Raw genomic sequence first — 22646 nt, 5'->3', positions numbered from 1 at the left:
GAAAGGGAGGTATTACCATGAGGATTGGACCTTTCTTTCATCAATTCATCCATTTGCTTGGTCATTTTGGATATTTGGGTAGAGAGGTTGTTGATTGCGTTGGCTTGCTCCAATGCATAAACACCCTTACTAGAAGTAACATCCCTTTCTCCTTCATACCAATAATCATAGTTCTTTGCGGCCTCCTCTATAATACACTCCACTTCATCCTCTCCTTTGTTCATGATTGGACCGCCGGCCGCGGCGTCTAGGCTTGTTCTTCCTTGAGGTGTGAGACCTCCATAGAAAGTGTGAATGAGTTGATACTTGGTTATCCCATGGTGTGGGCATTGACGTTGAAGTTCTTTGTATCGTTCCCATGCTGCACTTAGAGACTCACCACTCTTTTGCCGAAAACCTTGGATTGAAGACCGAGCCTCGGCGGTCTTATTTTGGTTATACAACCTCCTCAAGAAAGTCGTAGTGACTTGGTCCCATGTTGTGAGGGAATTAGGGGGCACCTCCTTCTCTAGCCACTCTAGTCTTCTCCCAATTAGAGAAAATGGAAACATCTTGAGGCGAATATATTCTTGAGTCACTCCATTGACCTTTACTGTGTCACAATATTTCTCGAACTCTTCTAAGTGTTCATGGGGACTCCCAAATTTCCCACCCGAGAATTGTTTCCTCTCTATCAAAGCAATCAAATTGGGCTTGCTTTCGAAATTGTTGGCTTGAGTAGTAGGAGTTAAGATCCCACTTTGTGCTCTAAAGGCTTCGGGAGCCCCAAGACGACTCAAAGGTGTATTCTCTCCCATTTTAGGACCATCTTCACTCTCAAACTTATAGGTTGAGAAAGGGTTGATTTCCGGACTCGATGCTGAGTTAGGGCTATCTATCTAATTTTTCACTTGAGGGTGAAGAGGGTGGAGTATCTTCTAATTCTCTTACTCCTCTCGTCAGGGTGTGAGAATTTCTACTCCTTGCTCTCGCTTCTCTTCAAAGTAGGGACAAAGACCTCTCTAGCTCTTGATTGATGGGAATCAAAGACCTTGAGCGGGTTCGTCCTCTGTTCATACAACAAAGCAAAGAAGAAAGTAAGCACCGACAAGTAACAAAAGTAGCAAACACTAACAAATAAAAGGTGAGATAGTCTCAAACAAGCAATGAAATAGCAATGAAAGTCGTCTCCCCGGCAATGGCGCCAATTTGATAAAGGAATAATCGCGTATTTAGACAACTACACCTAAATCAAATACAATTTATAACACTCGACTTATCCTAATACAAGTATATGGCAAGAAGAGGGGTCGAACCATAGGGAGAAGCACATAAACACCGCATTCATCACTAGACTTTAAGCTATCTCGGGACAAAGGATATGAATGACTAAGAGATTAAAATAAAGATAAAACGAGTTAAAATCAATATAACTAAACACCAAGGGAAATGGGTAGATGTAGGTGTTGCTTGATCATGCAATAACATAAAAGCAAATTAATACTACAACATAAATGAGCAAAAGCAACGGTCAAATGCAACGGTTAAATCTTACATAACGGTCTAATGCAACGGATAAAGCTAATGCAACGAATATTTGCCTATCATAACGGTTTTAAAATAACCATTGCAGTAGCCTTCATATGCAACGTATTTTCGGCCTATTGCAATGACTTTATAATGAACGTTGCATTAGTTACTCCGTATAACTCATTAGCATGTGCCACGTCTTTGTATTCTCTCTCTCCTTTCTCATCTCTCCTCTCTCATCTAATCTATCTCCTTCAGTCTTGCCTTATCTTTCTCACATATAGATCTCTATATCATTCTCTACTATACCGTCGCCGCATCCACCTCTGCCCCACTCTCTTTTTCATTCTTCTCTAGATCTTTCTTTAATTTTTTTTAACTCTCTCTTTGCAGTAGTACGTGGGGAATCTACAATGACAACAACCATCGCTACCCTCCTACAACCAGCATCAATTCGAACTGAGGACAACCATCATCACCGCCGCCGTATATGTCTTTAATCTACAAAAATGAAGGTAGGGTTTCTGGGTGCGTTTAATCGATTCATTTCGATGTGTGTGCGTCTTCAACAACAACAAATTCAAATCTATTTGAACCAAAAACAAGAAATTTGAGGTTAGGTATCTGATTTATTTAGCTTTGTGTCAATTACTTCTAGAATTTTATTGCTTAATTACTTCTAGAATTGGTTAATTTTACACGAGAATCGTTTTTCAATTAATTCAAGTTTTTGTAGGGTTTTGGATTTCACTTTTTGATGGTTAATTTTTTGGTTGTATAATAATAGGTATAAAATTGAATTTTCTGAATAACATGAAGTTGGTATTTGGGAATTTCCATGGAGCTATTTTGATTGAGATTGAAAAATCCCAGAATTTGCACTAGCTATAAGAAATTAGGGTAAAGTTATACTTATGCAGTTTAATTTGTGTTGTAATATTGTGGTAATTTCGCTTTAATTTGTCAGCAATTTCGAAATTATTCTTGTTTTAGTTCTGCAAATTTGAAGGGTTAAGTAATGCCATGAGTTCGATATTAGTAGAAAGATGGAATCCTTGTTATAGCTCTGCATTTTTGAGGGGTAAAATAATGGTTGTTATAGCTTTGCAAATTTGTTGATTTTTTAATTTTAATGTTCTTATTTTGTTTGATTATAAGGTCTTTAATTTTTGTATGATTGTGATGTATGCTTGAATTTGGATTCTTTTTTGCATGCTAGTATTGTGCTTAACTTTTAATTTTCACGAAATCTTGTGTAAGACATTATGATGGGTTTTAAAAGGAATGTGATTGAATCATTGAGTAATTTTAATTTTTAAGGTTTCTATCTTTCAGTTACTTTTCTGATTTTTAAGGTTTTGTTATGGTTTCTAGTTGGGTGTACGTGCTTGAATTTTATCTTTCAATCTTTAATTGTTTGTGTGCACCATTGTCAAATCTTTATGACGAGTTACTATTTTAGAGACTTAGAGTTAGACAATAGTTAATCTTCCTTGTTCTACATCCGTATTTTCAAATATCTCTACATATCACGTTGTGTTTTTAGTCAAGGGTACGTTGCAACAGCTTACTGGAACCAATTGGCCTAAGTTTATTGGCTTTAAACTTTTCTTATTTCTATTTAATTTAATAATTGTAAGGTGAAAAGAACAGAAATGCTTCTAATTTTATCTAAACTTGTTAAAACTTATTTGAACTTATTGTAGTTGTGATTTGAATTTATAAGATTTCTTATTTTCATGTTAGCCAACCCCACTTTTGGGATTAAGGCTTTGATTGATTGATTATTTTTTAATAAGGTACTTATTGGAACTAATTAGCCCTTATATAAATTTATTAGTTATTACTTATTAGTGGCTTTGATCTTTTCTTTTTTTAGATTTTTATAAGGTGAATGAACATAACTGTATGGTTTGATGAGCGATGTTCCATATCCATTCTATTTAATGTACACCTTATATACCTTTCTTTGGCTAGTGTTCATACTTGATGACTTGTTTTGGTTAGAATGAGAATGAACACTAGTAGAAAAATCATGGTTTCATTTTCTTCTTTCTCTAGTATTAGCAGGTACCTGGCTCTAGAGTATGCAAATTCAATTAAGTTATCCTACAATCTGTCTCCCATTTGGCTCCAGGGAGATTTTTGAGTGATGGAGTGTGTTGGAACAAAAGAATTATTTATATATACTACATACATGGTTTAGTCATATTCTGGAAATTATGGAATTTGTTTGAGCTAAATGGGAGGGGGCATTATGTAAGCACTGTTAGTAGTTTCTTTCTTTCCTCCACTTTGCAGACTATTTCATGCATCTTTATGCACCTTGCCTATGCTGTCTTAGTTGCTGTTTTGGATGGTTTGATGAAATTAAATTATGCAAATTTGCTGTTTTTTTTACTCTTTTAATGATCATGCATGCATAATTTTTTTTTTTGATTTAGTAATAGATCTCACATTAAAAATTGGTGATAATGTATTGTAGTATATAGTGATTTTTCCTTTTTGAGTTTTGATTGAATTTGGTAATATTTTGATTAAAGGTTCACTTTTGTTGTAATTGTTGACGTTATTTCTCAAAAAAAAAATAAAAAAATAAAAAAATAAATTGTGATTTCTATTTTGGTATAGAAGGTCTTTATATTGCTAATTACTTCTTATTCTGTGCTAATACCTTTAGTTGTGATTTTTTTGGTAAAATTTGGTTTCTGGATTTGTCGATCATTTGATATGCTGTCTAATAACTCGTTAACTCATTAAATGTCTCAATGTATGTACTTTTGTACCATGAAATCTTCATCTGAATTCTTTTTTTTTTGGTAGTTTCCGATACTTAAAGTAACATTTGAGTGACATGTATATGCAGCCAAGAAGACTTACACACCAACATTCTCAGCAGGATCAACTACAGATCAGCTCAAGCCACGATCCTCCCCTTTGCGAACATCCCAAATTTCATGTCCCTTAACCAGCAGGAAAGGCAAGCATTTGAGACTATCCAACTGCTGCAGTTAAAACTAGGTGAACAAGAAGCACACCAATTCATGAGCTCCTCAATCTTCTACCTTTCCTTGGGCACGGATGACTACATCAACTTCCTCTTTGGGTACTCATCGTTTTCCTCAAGTTACAATAATGGTGACGAGTTGACCAATGCCTTGAGAAACATGTATGATGCTGTAGGGAATAATTTCAAGCGTTAATCCCCTAGCTCGAACCCCACTGTGATCATACACTAAAGTACGGTGGCGTCCAAAAGGGAAGAAGATAGAGCAAAAGAGTCGCCAACAAGTTTTTTAGGAACTTGTAAACCGTTCACGAGGTGAAGGTTACACCCCTTAACGATCCAAGAGATCGTCAACTCCATAAGGTCTTGAACCAAATAGGGTTCGGGGATGAAGGTACAAATCTAACCTAAAAGAGATTGAACCTGCCCTAATAATAGGCCTCTACTTTATTCTGATCGTATTCATATGCGCTTTCTGACTAACTTACAATCAATAGGATTAACCCTAAACTTGTTTATCTATGTTGGTTGAATATTAATGCACAAATAAATCTATTATTGGCGATCACTTGAATTATAATCAAATTAACCCTAACAAGATTATTAATTATCTTATTAAGCGTGATTACAAGTACCAATTCCCTTTAACATGCATAAAAGGTGATCAAGCAATAACAATATATATCAAGCAACATAATAATAATAAAAAATAATAAAATTATAATCATAACAATCATAATTAAAAATAATCATCATAAAAATAATTATAACAATTATAATCATAAATCATAAAAAATAATCATAATAATGTTAAAGCATAATAATAGCAAGATCTTAGGCATGATACTAACAAGATTAATAACAAACCCTAGCATGTCACTAAGCATATAAAAATCAAATCTTTAATCCTAACATGATACTAACAATCATAATTATTAGGAAGAACATAGGAAGCATCATACTTTTAATCATATTTGATATTAAAGTTACCCTAGACATGATACTAGGAATTTATTGTTGTCACCCTAAACATCAAATTAAGGAAAATATCCTAACATGATACTAGGAATCAAAATAACAATCTAAGCATGATTTCTATATCATAATATCAATAAAAACCATTAAAGCACTTACTTTGATGCCTCGTACCTCTTTCTAATAACAAAATACACACGTTAGTAACTTCAAGGAAAATAATAATCAACAATAATTAAATAATTGAAATAGAGATTTGGGACCAAACCTTCCGAAATTAAACCTTTTACGTCTAGGGCGAAGGCAACTTCGAACAATGCTAGGTATGTCTAGTGCTAATGTATGCGGAATTTTTATATTTGAGAGAAGCTAGTTTAGAAGAGAGAGAGAGAGAGAGAGAGAGAGAGTAATCAAGAAAATCTTTATGAGATTTGGTAGATTGTAGATGAAAACTGGTTATCGAAAACGGAGTTTTTAGCACGTTATTTATAGAAAAATCAGCCAAAAAGATAAAAATATCAAAACAGAGTCTGGCGCACATAAAACCAGATTGGCGCCAACGCTGGCAATTGGCGCTAGGCGCCAACGTTAGCACCCGGAGCCAATGCTGGCGCCAGGCGCCAAGCGCCAAGTGTAGCGCTAGGCGCTACAGCTGGCGTTTGGCACTGATCTGGAAATTCACGCGTTTTCTTAAAATCAGATAAAAATTGCCGTACAGGAGGATAAAATCGTATCTTTCCTCAAAAAATGTTCTTTGATTTTAATTAAAACTCTGAAAAGTCAACAAAAGTCAATTTATCGATGCTTATTGAATTAGGAATGAAAAGAACCTTCTAAAAGAATCTAGAAGAATAAAACCATTCCTAATTGCATTAGGAATGATAAATCTATATTAGGCCCTCCTCTAGATCATTGGGCCGCATATAAGGCTCAAACCGGGCCCAGTTCAGTAAATTGGCCATAACTTCCTCAATATTCATCGGAATTGGGCTTATAATATATCGTTGGAAAGCTCTTGTCAAGCCCCATACAACTACACTACTATTGGACCCATATCATGGACCAAACAAACTGGATTTGCTGTTTTCTTAAAATAAGTTTTCAAAAACAAAGAGAAGAGAAAAGAAATTAAAACTATCCGCAACACTAAACTTTCCACACTTTCACTTCATTCGATTATGATTCGACGCGAAAGGTACTCATCACTGGGTTTGGTTTTGGGGAGAGACAAATGGGTGTCTACAGAAGCCCCCACTTTGACTGAGTTTGGAGAAACGCAAGTTTCGAAAACAAAAGTCAAAGTATCGATAGGGACGGAGAATGATTCAGAACGCTCTGCGATCCTAAACATGCATGAATATCGAAATAAGGTCCAATCTAACCGCCTTCCGGGGTTAATCGGTTTCTCCTAACATAGCCTCTATGTTTCCACACTAGAATCATATATTGGGAGGTGCAATCAAAGAACAATCGATAGTGATGAACCTTAACTAAGTCAACTTCCGTTCCTTGTTAGCAAAGATTCACCTTTAATCAACCAACAATGTGCATTTGCAAGAAGATCAAAGAATATCAAGCATGCAAAGATTTTAATCACAATTAACTTAATCCCAATATTATAAGCATGAACAATTAGGAACTACACCATCCCCACACCCTTGGCTAAGTGACTACTCACAAATCATGTTGAAAACAATATCAATCACCAAATCAATAAGCATCAACATGATTAATAAGCAAGAAGGAAAATCAAAATAAACAAAAAAAATTAAATGCAAAAGTAAAGAGAAAGAGTAAGAGATTGCTCATTAATTGAAGTTGAAGATCTACAAAAGATTAAACAAGCTTCTTCTTCAAAATCCAAGTTCATCAATGAAGAAATCCACACTTTCTCTCTCTACAAATGAAGACTAATAGTGTTTCTCTCTCTAGATTAAGCTAAAAAATGCAGAAAATTAAAACTAAGTTAATCTAATTACATTAAAACGTTCTAAAGTGGGACTTATATAGTCCGTACACAGCCAGCTGAAATAGAGGTCGGACTACAGGGTAGGTTCGGTCGGACTACAGGGTAGGTTCGGCCGAATCATGGGTAGGTTCGGTCGAACCTCCCTAATCCTGGTCTGGTCGAACTTTTGAGGTTTGGCCACTCCTGCAAATTCGCCAAAATGCCACTTGAAACTGCCAAAACTTTTCAGCCGGACCACTGAGCATGTTCGACCACACCTTTAGAGGGTTTGACCGAACCTCTCCTGAATCTTTCTTTCTTCAGCTTTCCTTGAGCTTAGCTTCCTCCTCTTGAAGACCTCGGTGGTTCCTACAAAGCATAAGCATGGAGATCAAAGTAAAGAGTAAGAAGAGGGGAAAAATCTAGGAAAGAAGATGCATAAAGGGAAAGGGAACTAAGTGCAAGGAAAAGGATGCAAACAAGCCGCAAATGTGAGAAAATGACCATCAAACTGAACCTTAATCATGGCATAAATGCCACTCATCAAGGGGTCCACTCTATTCCTAATTTTTCCATATATCTCCATCTACTTTACCTTTCCATACATATCTCATACTTTCCTTATTAAACACTTTCTACATTGACATTCCTTCATCTTACATGCTTCCTTCATACATCATTTACCTCACTACACACTATTCCCATCCATGCATGTTGAATCGAATTTGAGTCATGTGATTGACAAACAAATTAAAAAAGGCAGTGATGAAACGAAGGTATAAGACAAGCTTTCACCAAGATTTCATGATTTCTTCTTCTTTTTTCAAACCCTTCCTCAATAAGTCTAGCATAGGTACCCTTCATCCACCTTAGCTTTATTTCTTAGTGTTTGATTTTTACCTTTCACTTTTTTTTTTTTTTTTAATAAAATGAGCATTTATTTCCTTGCATATGATCATTGCATTACATTCATTAAAATAAAAGAAAATCCATGTCGAACTAAGCACAAGGTATACCAATGATTCGAGGCACCCTTGTAGCTCATCATATCACCTTCACCTTCTGAATATATAGACCCTTTCTTGGAAAGCAACTTTGAGCCTCTTCTAACGATAAACCTTTCGTTCTTCAACCCACATCTATCTTACCCTAGGATGGGATAGTGTGCAACTTATGCAAATTCTAAATACAAAAGCTTGAGTGATTTTACATAGAACTCAAAAATTAAAAAAAAAAACCAAAAGTAATAAAAGTGTGCAATAGGGCAAGTGTTCCAATATCTTTGACATGAACATGTCTTTGATATGAACACGTCTCAAATTGCATCTTTTATCGAGTGCTCGGTACTGTGCCTGAGAAACATGAATGCCAAGTGTGTGATAGACCGCATGATCGGGATTGCCCACACTTATTAAAAAAAATGATAAAGCAAAAAAAAAAAAAAAAAAAAAAAAAACGAAAAAAAGAGTTCGAAGTGAGGAAATCTCAAGCATACAAAACACGAAGTTTGAAAAGCAAGGTTGCACACCTTGGGGGCTTATCTAGGGTCTTGAGCCTTTATCTCATTCTTCTTCAACCTTTATCCTAACCATGTTATAAAACTTTAAAGACCTCTTTGAGTATACATATACTTGTGCAAGGTTCGGCTAGAGCTACGTTCGGCCTTATTCCAAATGGATACGTAGGCAACCTCACATCGAGGTGCGGTCGTATTTAAATGCATTCATTCATATAAACATTCATGCATGATCATATGAAGGGATCTCCTACTCTCATCATATCCATTTAGAGCAAGACTTGGGGGCTTGATCTCTACATTATTAGCTTACCTAGTCTAAGAGTCACCATTATTTGACTCTTTTTAAAAAATATATTTTTCCATACACTTAGGCCTTGCATCCTAGATTTAGTGTCACTTGCACACACATCACAGATACATTGACAAATAATCTTCCCCTGAGGAAACTTTTGTCATGAAATCTCAACACAACGTTGAAGCATGCCTCGTCATCTTAGAGTCATTCATTACTCATCATCACAAACATTATCACAATGCAAAGTATGAAGTGCTTAGCCTCCGTGGCTAAGTTACCTAAATACTTGCATCATTGAGTCAACAATCGAGATAGTCTAGGATGTTATAATCCTTGCACCATGAGATGCAACATCGACATACATTTGACTAATCTCAATCAACATGCACCATCCAACACTCACTTCGATTCTTTTTTGCGTCTTTCTTTTTCGGGAGAAAGTCGGTGCCCTCCACAAAAATAACAAAAAACTTTTGTTTTTCAGCATTTTGAGTCAAGTACATCACAATAAAATGCACACACGAGTCAAGTCATGCACATTGAGTCATGTCGTGTCATATTACATCGAGTTGAGTCTAACACACGTGTCAATCACCTTGAGTCTAACCTCAAGTCAAAGCAATCATAATGTCAAGCACAATAAACCTTAGGTCAACCCTATGGAAAACATAAGCAAAGTCTTGTAGTCCAAAACATATATGCAGGTGCACTAAATCCCAGACGGACAAGTGACCTTTACAAAGATCTAAGACAGAAGGCACAAGTTTTCAAAGACATGCAAAGCTATCACTTCCAAGGCAAGGATATGAGAAAATTTGAATAAGATGGCTCAAGGCGTAGTAGTCTTTGACGACATTCCCTAAGATGCGAAAGTAGTCACCCTATTTGAGAAGATAGCTCAAGGCGAAGCAATCTTAGACGGTGCTCCCCAAGATGTAGAGGTTGTCAAATAAAACTACTTTGATTCAACAAAACATGATTATGTACTAAAGCACGGATGGCTTGCACAGCAAGTTTCTCAAGACGAAGAGACCAATAATTTTTGGACAAGTTTTCCCAAGACGGAGAAAAATTGTCGATTAATGCAAACTTCCCGAGGCGTAGAAGTTGGCGATTGCATCCCAGGGAGTGGGTACTTAGCGGAAATTCACTCAAGAGCTACTCAAGGCGTAGGAGCTCACGACAGGATTCTCAAGGCGTGGAAACTGTTATACTATTAGACTTCCCAAGGCGAGGAAAATTATCATTCGGAAGATTGCTCAAGACGAAGGACTCTACGACATTTTACCCGAGGCGAGGAAATTTGTCATTTGTGAGTTGCTCAAGGCGCAGAAGCACATGATAAAAATCCCCAAGGTGTGGAAGACAGTTATTTAGTGAATCGCTCAAGCATGGTCGTTTCCTGTAGAATTCCCAAGGCGTGGAAGATTGTCGTTCAATGGATCACTCGAGGCGTGGTGGTTCACGATAGAATTCTCAAGACGAGGAAGGACGTCACAACAGCAGTGAAGATGAATACAGGCGGAGTTATCTTCGATCATATTCCCTAGGATGTGGAAGATGGTCATAAAACAGCAGAAATTGAAGGCAGCTACAAGCGGAGCAGTTTTCAGGCGATATCCCCTAGCTTGAGGAAGATCGTCAAACAAAAATTGGTTATTCAAGAGATGTGTGCTCGACGGTGCAAGATACGCATTTCTTAACTCTATTATCTGTTTAACTAACGCCAGTTTGCAGGTACCGGCGTTACAAGAATGTTTAGGGTCGTAGAACGTTCAGAATCATTGTCCGTCCCTATCGTTACTTTGACTTTTGTTTTCGAAACTTGCGTTTCTCTTAACTAAGTCAAAGTGGGGGCTTTTGTAGACACCCAATTATGTCTCCCTAAAAACCAAACCCAATAATGATACATTTCACGTCATTTAATTATCAAACGAGGTGAAATGTGAAAAGTCTAATGATGTGTTTGTTTTTATTTAAATATCTCTCTTTCTGTTTTGAAAAATATTTCTTTTCTTAATCTATTTATGTAAACGTCTATTCGAGTTTATTTTTAGTCCATGATAAGGGTCCAATAATGGTGTACTTGGATGGGTCTTGAAAAAACCTTTCCAACGATATATTATAATCCCAATTCCGATGAATAATGAGGAAGTTATGGCAAAAATACTAAACTGGACCCAAACCGGATTTTACCTACGACCCAATGATCATGTGGAGGGTCCAAAGGTTTAATCTCATTCCTAAACTAATAAGGATTAATTCCATGAGTTTCTTAAAGATCTTAATTATTCTTTTTGAAAAGATAAAATTAAAGAATTTGAAATTGAATAAAAACTTTTCTTTTTAAAAAAACTTTCCTTTTTTAAGTCCTAATCTATTCGAATTTAAAAATGTTCAAAGACAGTCAAATATTATTTTTGTGCCTTATAATTTTTATCCAATTCTTATATCATTGGATTGATCTTTAAATTATCTCGAATGATATATTATAATATTGATTCCGAGCTATAACGAAAAAGATATGAAAGAAATATGAAACTCTATCCAAAACTGACACCTTTCCAATATTTTGGCCATATCTTTTTATCTACAACATATTTTTATATGATTCTAATTGGATTTGAAAGTAGACTTCAAAATCTTTCCAACGACATATTATATGACATATTTGGACTTTTGGGTCAAAAGATATGATAAAAAAAAAAATCCGCAAAAACTGTCCCAGCGCCAAACGACAGGTATGTCGCCTGGAACTAATACCTGTCGCCTGGCGCTAAGCCTGTTGTCAGGCGCTAACTCTTGCCATTGGCGACAGGAGGTCTTTTATTCCGAATGGTACTTGAACTCTTTTCTATCGTTTCCGGACTATGTTTTTATTAATAGGGGTCGTATCTCCCCGTTTTTATTTATCAACAATCATCTAGTTCTATTCTCTCCTCTTTTAAGATAGAAGCTTATTCTTTCTCTCTATTCTTTTTCTAAACCTTCCCTCTTACAAAATTCTGCATACATTAGTTCTAGACACACCTAGCTAAGTTCAAAGTTGCCTTCGCCCTGGACGTGAAAGGTTGATAATTTCTAATGGTTTATTGGTCCTAAATCCCTATTTCAATTATTTAATTTAATTGTTTAATTTAATATTTTTCTTGAAGTTACTAACGAGTGTATTTTGTTATTAGAAAGAGATACGAGGAATCCAAGTAAGTGATTTAATTGCTTTAATTATTGATCTTTTGATATAGAAATCATGCTTAGATTATTTTGTTGATTCTTAGTATCATGTTAGGATGTTTTATCGCTTCCTAGTATCATGTTTAGGGTTAACTAATATATCTGATATTATTATGATGCTTCCTATTTCTTTTCTAATATCTTGTTAGTATCATGTTAGGGCTAAAGCTTTTATCTTTAATGTTTAGTGATATGCTAGGGTTTGTTGTTAATCATGTTAGTATCATGCCTAGGATCTTGCTATTATTATTAAGCTTTGATGAGATTATTATGACGATGGTTGTGATTATTATGTTGCTTGATATATGTTACTCGTTGTTGTTTCTTGATCACCCCTTTTATGCATGTTTAAAGGGAATTTGTACTAGTAATCACGCTTAATAAGATAATTAATTAATCTTGTTTAAGCTAATATGATTATAATCCAAGTGATCACCAATAATAGTTTTGCTTGCGCATTAATATTCAACCAACATAGATTAAACAAGTTTAGGATTAACCTATTGATTGTGTGTTAGTCAGGAAGCGCACATGAATATGAGAAGAATAAAGTAGAGGCCTATTATTAGGGCAGGTTCAATCTCTTTTAGGTTGGATTTGTATTTTTATCCCCAAATATCCAGTAATGGTTCCAGACCACTATGGAGTTAGCGATCTCATGGATCTTGAAGTGGTGTAACCTTCACCCTGTAAACGGTTTACAAGTTCCTAAAACTTGTTGGTGACTCTTTTACTCTAGCTTCCTACCCTTTGGACCTCACCATGCTTAAGTTTATGGTCACAGTGGGGCTCAAGTGTGGGATGCTTGAAATATTCCCTACAGTAACCCATTTAATAAACATGTTATGTTTGGGTCAAGGGCTTTCAACCAGTTTAATAAATGGGTTAGGTTTGGGTCAAGTGTTTTTCAGCCTATTTAACACTATCCCCTAACATGATCTATTTTACAACCCAAATTATACCCCCTACCTTTTAATTTAATTAATTCAACCAACCTTCCTAAAACTTTGTGAAACTCAAAATGTTTCAGTTATTTGTAAACACAGAGGGAGTAAGTTGTTAAATGATTGGAAAATTCTCATTGGTACACCTTTGCAACATGTTTGGTTAGTGTATATTTTGGGTTGGAAACAGATTGGGTTAAACCATTACCGTTACCAAATGTTTATTGGTTAGAAGGTTTGGTAATTATTACCTTTAGCTAAGGGTGAGAGATTCCACCTATTCGTTACCTCTCTAACACCTAAGGTAACAATAACCCTTACCCTCCTCAAACAGAAAGTGATTCCTATCCATAGTTAAACCAAACAAATGAAAAGGTAATAGTTAAAAGATTCCTTTCTCCCCTCTTATCTGTTTCCTTTTCACTTTGTTTTCATTGTTCAAACCAAACACCCCCTTAGAATTAACTTTTCTTATTGGTACACTGTTAATTTTTTTCCCTTCCAAACGGTATACCTCTACTTTATGTTTCTTCCCATTGGTATACCTCTATGTTAATTTTTGTTAAATTTGAGTTCAATTTGGGCCCATTAAGTTAACTAATTAGTAACAAGACTAAACTACCCTTTTAAACATATATGATTTGATTTGTGCGATAAGAATTGTTCTGTTAAGGTTTTGCGGATCAAATTAATCCTTAAGGGGTCCAAATTGAGTTTAAACACCACTTCAAAAAAAATTACATGACTACCTTGTTTTGTGTGTCAAGAGATATCTTAGTTTGCATGTCTTTAATTTTTTTCGTGCTAAGAACTGTTCAAGTCAGGTTTTGAGGTAATTGATCCTTAATGGTTCCAAATTGAGCTTGAATTTAAAATAAATGTGTAGTAGTGTGAAGAAACATGAAGTAAAGGTGTACAAGTCGGAAGACAAAAAGTTTATAGTGTACCAAAGATAAAAGCCAATTTTAAAGGTGTACCAATGCGAATTTCCCTAAATTTTTTCCTCAATCTTTATCCAACTCGAAAAATCTATACAGTAATTATTTTCACTGAAAACCTGTAAATTAAATCACTAATGGTGGACATTAATGTATAAATTATTTACTATAAAAAATTGATATTGTTTGTTATTACAAGAAAGATAGTCATAATGCTATCTAAATAACTTTTAAATTTGTTGTAATAATCTGAATTTTAGGAGGTGTTGTTTTTTATAAGAGGAATTTAGAGGTATTTTGCTTTTATTTGATCCAACCGAATCAACCAACCTGTTATATATAATAGGTTCTTGGACATATAAAAACACGTGATTGGTAAAATAATAATTAAAAAACAAACTTAGCCATCTTCCTTCCCCATAACCACAACTGAACCCCACCCCAATCACCACCGAAACCATGCCCTTCTCCTTCCCCGGATCCTGACATTACGATTTTTAATATGTGAGATGGCATATGAAGATGAAGAAAGAATTCCATTTTTTAGTAATAAAACTAAGATTGATGCTACGGTTGTAGATGATGATCTTCTAATAAAGAAGAAGATTCCAAATTCAGATATTGATAAAACAACTCTTAGTGAAGAAAGCTTAATAGTGCGCAGTGATGATGCCAAATATGAATCCTTGGTGCCAATTCCTCGACCAAAATGGACTAAGAAAAAAATATGAAGTAAGAAGGTTTGAACAAGTTAGTATATATAGTCATTAAACTAAGATTGATGCTACGGTTTTAGATGATGATCTTCCTTGTCCCTAGCCTCGAAACCACGTCATCCCTTACCCCCAGCCCAAAACCACTCCCACTTTTTTTCCCCTTAAACCACACCCTCTCTTAATTAACCTTGATGTTTTGATGATGTTGGCTCAAGACAAGCTATGTAATGATACTAACACTATGTTTGGATAAAGGGGAATGGAGGAAAAGGAAAGAAAAAGAAAGGGAGGGATTCAGGGTCCCTTGGTTGGGTATCACATAGAGGGAGACAAAGGGAGAGAAATGAAATTGAATGATTGATTTTTTCTCCTTCTTCAACGAACCAAATCCTTCCCAATTTGAAAAGATTAGGGGAAAATGTAACATTACTTTCTCCGTCCCTTCCCTCTTCTTTCCTCCCGTCCCTTTTCCTCCACCATTGCTACCCAAGCACAGTGTAAAAGTTTAAAGTTGTTTTAGAATACTATGAATGCAGAACAAGACAAATATCCCTATAAATATGAATTTGTAAGAAAGACACGGAAAGGAATTAAAAAAACAATGAAGAACTTACTAAGTAAACACATTGGAAGTGTTCCTCGTAAAGAACTTGTGCTTCAGAGTACAATTTGAGAACAGAGAAGTTCCTTGAAGAAAAAAAGCAAGCCTATAGTCTAAGTATTATTAGATTTAAGGATTTGTTTAAATCTAACAGAAAATTCAAGTTTATCAAGATGATAAACATTCGATGTATCATAAAAGGGGTAATTTTGTTATTTGTAGTCCGTAAGTTGAGAAATTTTGTTATTTTCAGTCAATAGGATATGTTAAAGACTCTAATGTAATGTGTCATTTTGAGAAATTTTATTTGGATATCATTTGTTTTGATAGTGGGAGTGAGAATGGTTATTTGAGAAAAATATTTTTGAATATATATATATTTTTTTTGTTAAGTGTAATGAAATATCTTTTAATTGATCTTCCTGTTCTATGACCCAAACTATTATTGAATTGGTCTTGCCATTCCATGGAAAGGTGCTTCAAGTAGTTGCAACATACATGTCTTGGCTTTGAGTGCTTGCAGGTGTAGTGGTGTGCCTTTGCAGCAAAATGCAAAAAAGTCACAACGTTTTACTACAAAAATATAGAGACAGTACCATCAAACTAACGATTACATTAAAGTATATATTGGTTTTTCAAATATGGAGCACCTTCCTCTATGTTGTTCCTACATGTATCATTGATATCCCATTTTTTTTTTTTGGAAAGATTAATATCCTACTTAACGTACATATTTTATTTATAAACATCGACAATGTATGTTAAGATTTGACAATTAATTAGTTAAAAATTTCTATGAATAGCTCCGGGTCAACCAAACATAAACTTGTATCACTCCCTTTATTGTGATATGAACACTTATTAAAAGACACATGAGATATATAAGATTACAATAGATAGACAGACAGACAGATAGATAGATAGATACTTGTTAGTATAATCGTATCAATACGAAGTTTCTAACTATCCTCTTATTATAATTTATGTTTTTTTTTTATAATAACATATATTATTATCAAAGTCATGCATTAGTAAATATATAGGCCAAAGTGACGTTTATTTTTAATAGGGCAAGTACTTCCCCCAATTATTGATGAGTTAAGTATAAATTTGGGTACTTACCTTTTCATTTTTGAACCTTTTGGGCACTCTCACTTTTTTTTTTCACTATTTGGGACCTCTAGAATACACTTAAAATGGTCCAAATTTTATCCAGGTATTTAAGAAAAGTGGAACTCACATGATATAATACACTTAAAATGGGGTTAAGAGTTTGCTAGGTTAATAATCAAGTGGGTCATGAGTTTTAAATAAAGGTAATAGTACAATTTTCACCATAAAAACCTTTATTTTATAGTGTGTTACAACTATTGTACCATTTCTATTTTAGAGAAGTGTTGCAACTATAAATAAACCGAGGAAGTATATTTTATCAATAATCAATCAATCAATCAAAGCCTTAATCTCATAAGTGGGGTCGGCTACTTGAACCAAAAGTGATTATTCCGTGTAGTTATTGATAAATGTGTTCCTCATCCATCCTTTATTAACAAATGCCATATATTATCAACCATGAGTGTAAACATTCAAAAATTGAATAAAAATATGGCTCAAAATCCCATCATTAGGGCATCACCCGGACACAAAACTAGTGATAATGAATACACTTAGAGCCTGTTCTCTTCAGCTTATTTTCAGTTCAGTTCAGTTAAGTTCTATTCAACTCCAATAAGTTCACTTCAGTTCAGCTCTAATAAGTTTAGTTCAGTTCAATTCAGTCAATTAAAACAAGCCCTTAAGCAAACATATCATTGTGTTTATGTTTAGTAGTATGATATACATCTAATCTGAGCCAGTCTCAGCTCAGCAATTTACTAGGGTAAAAATTCCCAGCACGGGGGTGTTTTGGAATTTTCGCATGGCCGTCAATTTAAGTTGCATGTATTGGTACTGTTCTGTATGTATAAACATACTAATATATAATATGCCTCCCCTTTTTTTTTTGGATCCCGTTGCTTCAATTCTCGCTTATCCTTTCCTCTCCTCTCTCCCTTCTTTGAAGTTGTTCATATTCTCATCTCTATCTCTCTGAAGATTGTTGACAAATTGAATCCTAAGCTATTCATATTCCTGCTTGACCAATTATTTATGCTCGTTTATTGACGGGAAAAGAGAGTCTTGATCAAAAGTTGTTCCAAGTGAGATAATTTCAGAGAATTTCGTGCGCAATTGACCGACGAAAATGAAGTGTCGAGGTGAGTCTCTGAATCTCTATGTAATTATTGTTACAATTGCATGTCACTTATTTGGTTAGCAAATATCATGTTAATACGTTTTTGAAATTTCAAAATTTAGGTTGTTGTAAGTTTGTAGGTTTTATTTTTGTTGATAATTTTGCAGTTGGAACCTAAGTTTGTGTTAAATTTTGGTTTTTTTTACAACAAATTTAGTTTCTTTTTAGTTGAAATTTCGATTAAAACTTAGGTTTTGTGATAATTTGTGAGTTAGGTTTTGTGATAATTTGTGAATTAGTAATATATATTTTAATACGACTTTTTTTTAAAAATATAAATGACAAGAATTCTAATAGTAAGTAATATAGATTTTAATACGACTTTTTTTTTTAAAATATAATTGACAAGAATTCTAATAGTAAGTAATATAGATTTTAATATTGGTTGTAATATGACTATATTAAAAATATAAATGACAAGAAATTCTAATAGGAAGTAATCTGGGTTTTAATATGGCATTTTAAAGGTTTGATGAGTTTGAAATTAGGCTTATAACTTTTGGTCAATTCTTGTTTCACGCATTTCATGCCTCATCATTCAGATTAAGCCACCGATATTGTTGTTTTTGGTGTTTAAGCATGCCTTGAAGTAGTCAATGTTCTTATTGTATATGTTATTGTTGTTTATAATGTTTAAGCATTCCTTGAGGTTGGGTTTGGTTCTTTATGTGGTTCTTTTAGAATGTCAACATCCCTCTAACAAATGTAAAGCTAATAACTAAGGTTGTAGTGATTATCATTATGTATGTGCACCTGGTATTTGTTGCTATATCTGATTGCTTGTGTTGCTTTTTGTTGAAAAGTATAATTCTGTTAGGCTTTCAGCAATGGTTGAGATCAAAGTAATGCCAACTTTAGTTTTTGAAGTAAATTTTCTGATGTGCCAATAGGTTTTTGAATGAATGCTAAATACCTTTTGGATAATGTAAAGGTTTTTGGATCTAAGTAATGCTTATTGCTCCATATTTTTTTTATTTTTTTGCCGATAACATTTAAATCAAAGTAATAAGGTTCATGTTTGAATGGTGTGTTTGGTTTGAACCTTAATTAGAGGCTAACTAAGAGCAAAACCCGTAAGATTAATCTGCTTCTATAACTTGGTTTTTGGAAAATGTAGGTGTTTTAGTCAAAATTAGTATTCATTCTGTTTGTTGTGAAATTAATTGTGAAATTTGAAATGGTTTTAGAATGTTGCTTCTTGTTGTTAGTTGTTATAGGTGGGAGAGGTGGGAAAGGTGTAACAGGTGGTAGTGTTGTTAGAGGTGGTAGAGGCTGGGGTGGTGCTAGGATAAGAGGTGTGAGAGATGGGAGTAGGGGAAGAGGTGGTGATGATACACCTTTTCATCCTAATTTAGAAGAGGAGACTTCATCTGAATCGTATTCTACAGATGATACTGAAGAAGAAGAATGTTCAAGAAGTACACATCAGAGAGTGGTAAAGTTGCTTTTACCTTTGTAGACTAGACTAACTTAACTGTTAATTTTCCAATGATTATCTATATTTGTTTTGTTTACCAATCTAGGTGAAAGACAAGGGGAAGGAAAAGTTGGTGAAGCCGAAGAGCATGATAAAAAAACATTAATTCGATTGTTTACACGGTATTTTTATGAGTTGCTTTCTATGTGGTTTTATTTTGTTCAGTTTAATCGATATTAGTTATATAATGTATTCTAATGATCGTTTCTTATTATTTTTTGATGGCAAAAGGATAATTCAAAAAGTGTAGGCGGTAGGCTGAAGGAGGCTGGGAAAGTTATCGAAATGTCCAACAATACGAGAAGATTGTATGTTTGTTGAGAACTTTGCTGTTTTGTTTTGAAGCATGTATTTGAGACATTTATTAATTCTATAATTCTGCCTTTATTTTGCATTCAATGAATGTGAATTTCCCTCTTGAGACATTTGGTAGGGTATTAGGAAAATTTGATGAAACAAAGACTTGAATAGTCATAGATATGGGTTTTAGAACATTATCTTATGCTGTTAGGAAGAGGTTACCTCGACAGTTGGCATAGTTGTGTACGCGGGTAGATGCTGATAAGAAGTGCCTTCGCACGACAGATGGGATGCTTTTCCCTTTTTCTTCTATTCAGGTGCACTGGGTTCTGGGTCTTCCTCACGAACGGTGACCGGTACCAACGAAGGTAGTTGATTAGGAGGTAGAAGACAGTTTGTGGATAAAGTACCACACCATTTACAATTCTGGGATAGAAGGAATAACAAGTAAGACTTTGATTGAAGCTTTGGAGGCTCTATGTACTGATGAGGACGATTTTCAGCAGCTTTTTGTGTTGCTAATGTTGAATACACTCTATTCAACAACTTATCATCGCCTGAGGAAGAAACATCTGCATGCGTCTTGTAGACACCTAATTGTGTCCCCCAAAAACTAAACCAACTAATTAATACCTTTTGCATCATTTGATTATCGAACAAAGTGAAAGTTTGAAAAGTCTTGTGATGCGGTTGTTTTTAATAAAAATAACTCTTCTTTTTGTTTTTAAAAATTGAACTCTATTTATGAATATATCCAGTCCAATTTAGTTTGATCCATAATAAGGGTCGAATAATAGTGTAGTTGAATTAGGCTCGAAAAGAGCTTTCCAATGATATATTATAGGCCCAATTATGATAAATAATGAGGAAGTTATGGCTAAAATACTAAATTGGGACTAAAATGGTTTTATGGCCCAATGATTTAGTGGAGGGCCCATTAATAAATATGCCTAAAGTTATTAGGATTAATTTTAATCTTCTAGAATAATCTAGAAGGTTGTTTTGAGTTCTAATGGGATTAGGAATGATAATTATATCTTTTATGAAAACAAAGAATTCTATTTTGATTAAAACGGGTGTTATATATATTAAAGAGATTAAATTTGATTTTCAAAGATAAGTAGGGGCGTTGTTAATCGATTTAAATTAGATAAAGGATTTCATACGGGTTTTTAGAAAACGCGTGAATCAGCGCGGAAAAACAAAGTTGGCGCTGAACGACAAGCCTGTCGCACAGCGAAAGGACTATCCTGTTGCGCTGACCTTGTCGTTCTGCGATAGGGGCAGTTTTATTCATAATAGGATTCTGTCTTTTTCTGATCGTTTCTGGGCTAATATTTCTATAAATAGGGTCGTATTTCCCCGTTGTTAAGAGCCGACAATCATCTAAATCTATTCTCTTTTCTCTTTAAGCAATAGCTTATTATTTCTCCTTCTTTCTAAGACTAGCCTTTTTCAAACACAATACCGCATTCACGAGTTCTGAACACACCTAGTCAAGCTCGAATTTTCCTTTGCCCTAGACGTGAAAGGTTGACAATTTATGAGGTTTTTGTCCCAAATATCTATTTCAATTATTTAATTATTTGTTTGATTTAATATTTTCGTTGAAGTTACAAACGTGTGTATTGTTTTGATAGAAAGAGATACGAGGCAACAGAGTAAGTTGTTTTAATTCCTCTATATTTCTGTAGAAAGCATGTTTATATTCCTAGTATCATGTTAGGATATTTTTATTGCTTTCTAGTATCATGCTTAGGTTGCTTCCTATTTCTTCTATCATGTTAGGGATAAAACTTTGATCTTTATTGTTTAGTGACATGCTAGGATTTGTTATTAATCTTGTTAGTATCATGCCAAGGATCTTGCTAATATTATTATGCCTTATTGAGATTATGATGATGATGATATTATTATTGTTGCTTGATATTATTATTGTTATTGCTTGATCACGCCACCTCTTTTAGGATTAAAGGGAATTTATATTTATAATCATGCTTAATAAGATAATTAATAATCTTGTGTAGGCTAATGTTATTTTAATTCATGTGATCGCTAATAGTAGATTTGTTTGTGTATTAATATTCAACTAACATAGATTAAACAGGTTTAGGATTATTATATTGATTGTATGTTTGTCAGAAAGCGCACATGAATATGAGAATAATAAAGTAGAGGCCTATTTTTAGGGCAGGTTCAAGCTCTTTTAGGTTGGATTTGTACCTTCATCCCCGAATATCCAATCATGGTTCCAGACCACTATGGAGTTAGCGATATCATGGATCGTGAAGGGGTGTAACCTTCACCCTGTGAATGGTTTACAAGTTCCTAAAACTTGTCGATGACTCTTTTGCTCTAGCTTCCTTCCCTTTGGACGCCACCATACATAAGTGTATGATCACATTGGGGATCAAGTGTGGGATTCATGAAATATTCCCTACACACCTGCCGTTGCAAGCAGTGATAAAATGTATAACTGGTGCTCTCTTATTTTGGATGAGTTATTACATGCAATGGGAAGCTTTACTAAAAGGTTTTATAACAATGGGTTTGCCCGTGGAAGTGGTGGGTGTACTTTATCCCATTGGTCCAACCAAGACCCTTTACCCAAGAAACGGTCTCCCAATTGGGATCCCAATTCTTATTGCAAATATCATAGAGGCCATGGTTACACCATTGAAGAGTGTTTCACCCTCAAAGACCGAATTCAATACCGTCTTGATTCGAACCGCCTTTGCATTTCTCTAAGTGACAAGAAGGTCAAAATCAATAATAATGATGGCAAGATCAGTAGAAAGAACGACAATATTTCTTCCATTTCTTCCTATCAGAATGGAAGTTGCATGATTAACCAAAGACCTAAAAACCACCTAAAGAAAGAGTTCACCCC

General features: G+C 34.5%; 2 long non-coding RNA genes and 1 other non-coding gene across 3 annotated transcripts; all 3 read left to right on the top strand.

Moving 5' to 3' along the window:
* Positions 1 to 312: 312 nt before the first annotated feature.
* On the top strand, positions 313 to 418 carry LOC145561066 (small nucleolar RNA R71). Its single transcript, XR_014093650.1, has one exon. It is a non-coding gene; the product is annotated as a small nucleolar RNA R71 (small nucleolar RNA).
* Positions 419 to 1743: 1325 nt separating this feature from the next.
* LOC145558475 (uncharacterized) lies at positions 1744 to 16015 on the top strand. The gene is made up of 2 exons (XR_014092492.1): positions 1744 to 2124; positions 4376 to 16015. It is a non-coding gene; the product is annotated as an uncharacterized LOC145558475 (long non-coding RNA).
* A 2392-nt stretch (positions 16016 to 18407) lies between these two features.
* LOC145559672 (uncharacterized) lies at positions 18408 to 19855 on the top strand. Its single transcript, XR_014092858.1, has 3 exons — positions 18408 to 19414; positions 19503 to 19578; positions 19688 to 19855. It is a non-coding gene; the product is annotated as an uncharacterized LOC145559672 (long non-coding RNA).
* Positions 19856 to 22646: the final 2791 nt, after the last annotated feature.

This window comes from Chenopodium album, chromosome 9 (assembly GCF_948465745.1).
Source record: "Chenopodium album chromosome 9, dcCheAlbu1.1, whole genome shotgun sequence".
Taxonomy (NCBI): domain Eukaryota; kingdom Viridiplantae; phylum Streptophyta; class Magnoliopsida; order Caryophyllales; family Amaranthaceae; genus Chenopodium; species Chenopodium album.
Note: the sequence above shows the minus strand (reverse complement) of the source record. Positions and strands in the feature narration are given on the sequence as shown.